Here is a 2,347-nt window from a genome sequence, read left to right as displayed (position 1 = left end):
GACAGAAACAGTAAGGACCTAACAGAAGGAGAAGAGATTAAGAAGGGGTGGCAAGAATACACATAACTGTACAGAAAGGTCTTAATGACCCGGATAACAACGATGCTATTGATCACTCACCTAGAGCCAGACAAAGCCATCCCAAAGTCAAGTGGGCTTTAGGAAGCATCACTATGAACAAAGCTAGTGGAGGTGATGGAGTTTCAGCTGAGCTATTTGAAATCCTAAAAGATGATGCTGTGAAAGTGCTGCACTCAATATGCCAGCAAATTTGGAAAACTCAGCAGTGGCCACAGGACTGGAAAAGCTCAGTTTTCATTCCAATCCCAAAGAAAGGCAATGCCAAAGAATGCTCAAACGTGACTGAGTGACAGTGAAGGTGAGTGGGATCTTGGGGAGGACAGCCACTCCCAGTGGGATCTGCTTCATCTGGAGCCCGACCTTCTCTCTTTCCTTCCCCACCTCCCACAGCTGCGCCTAGGGACCGCTTCTAGTTCCAAAGATGCAGGCTGGGTCTCCTGTACCCAGTATTCCAGGCATCAGACTAGGGCAGCCACTCCATTCTCTGGGACAGAAGAAAGCGAGAATCGTGTAGCTAGAATTGCTGTTTTCCTGGGTGACTTGTGGGCTAACTAGGCATTGAACATCGTTGTTCTCAACCTCAGGACATCAAAAGCTGAACTCACCATTCACTGAATTCACCGTGCCTCCTAAAATATCCTCCTCCTCTTGTCTTAGGCGTTTGTATTGGGTTGGCCCAGAAGTTCATTTGGATTTTTCTGTAAGATGCAATGGGAAAACCCGGGTGGACTTCTGGGCCAAGCCAATGGGGAGATGCTCCGCAGGGGTGTGCTGCTAAACATGTAGCCACAAGCTCTCAGCAGTTCTCCGGCTGACCAGAGCTTAGGACTCAGTGCTTTCACTGCCGTGGCCCTGGGTTCAGTCCCTCACCGTGGCGCTAGGGCCCCGCGAGCTGCGTGGTGTGGCCAAAAACAAAGGCACTGGGCTCTTTTTTTAAAGAAGAAGAGTTCTGATTTCCCTGGTGCAAATGTTCCCACTGGGTCCGGCCAGCTTCCCACGTGGTGTCCTGACGTGAGGATGGGAGAGAGACTCCCGTGGGCTCTTGGGGGCTGGGGTGAGCCAACCTTAGCCACGTGCTCGCTGCACCACCATCCAGACCATTCGAGCCGAAGATCTAACCTGCAGCTTTGAGTCTTCATTTCCCTTTCTTCCAATGACCAATGTGGGGAGAAAAGGCTGACTTTCCCCTGTGTCCCAAGCCCCTTCATGGTCCCGGCACACTCAGGCAAGCTCGCCACCAGGAGCGGAAAATGTTGGCTTAAACCTCAACATTCAGAAAACTAAGATCATGGCATCCGGTCCCATCAGTTCAGTTCAGTTCAGTTCAATCTCTCTGGCGTTGGTTAGTTAGGGGTCCATAATGCAGCTCTTTTGGAATGTGGGGGACCACACCCGGCTGTCACCAGGAGGGGACCACCACCAGCATTCAGATGGTGAGCTCCAGGGACATCTTTGTGTGTCCTGGAAATTACTGTCCAAGGATGCTATCTTAGTCAACATGATGTTCAAACTTTGTTCAAAAAGCTGGAAATTTTGTTTATTATTTCTGAGCCTAGAAGCAAATTCCAGTTTACCTAGAACCGAATTTCAGTTTACTTATAAGCATAGATTATCTGCTGAAGGTGAAGTTGCTCAGCCGTGTCCGACTCTGCGACCCAGTGGACTGTAACCTACTAGGCTTCTCCGTCCATGGGATTCTCCAGGCAAGAATACTGGAGTGGATTGCCATTTCCTTCTCCAGGGGATCTTCCCGACCCAGGGATCGAACCTGGGTGTCCTGCATTGGAGGCAGACGCTTTAACCTCTGAGCCACCAGGGAAGCCCCAGATTATCTGTTAGTTTATTATGTTATTTTTTAATGCATGCTGGTTGTACTGGGTTTTATTTTGGTGTTCTCTCTCTTTGGTTTCTCTGTACTTGTCACAACGGCTTCTGATCCCTTTTTTGCCCATTTTTTCCTAGTCCAAACTCATTCATTATATGTATGGCCAGGACAGCATAACTTATTATTATTTTTGAACTTAGTTGTGCCCAAGTATGAAACACATATCATTGTATTAGAAATTGTTTTCTTTTTATATCTCTAATAAAGTAAAAATTATATTTATTTTTTTGAATTATGTAAATAGGAAATGGCACCCTACTCCGGTATTGCTATTTCGTGGACAGAGGAGCCTGGCAGGCTGCAGTCCATGGGGTCTCAAACAGTCAGACACAACTGAGCGCGCACACATGTGTCTGATATTGTCTATAAATTGCTCTACGA

The 2,347-nt window shown here is 47.6% G+C and overlaps 1 non-coding gene across 1 annotated transcript; it reads right to left on the bottom strand.

The window, feature by feature from the left end:
• On the bottom strand, positions 1,829 to 1,900 carry TRNAW-CCA. Its single transcript has one exon. It is a non-coding gene; the product is annotated as a tRNA-Trp (tRNA).

The sequence above is a fragment of the Capra hircus genome, chromosome 4 (genome assembly GCF_001704415.2).
Source record: "Capra hircus breed San Clemente chromosome 4, ASM170441v1, whole genome shotgun sequence".
Lineage (NCBI taxonomy): Eukaryota > Metazoa > Chordata > Mammalia > Artiodactyla > Bovidae > Capra > Capra hircus.
Note: the sequence above shows the minus strand (reverse complement) of the source record. Positions and strands in the feature narration are given on the sequence as shown.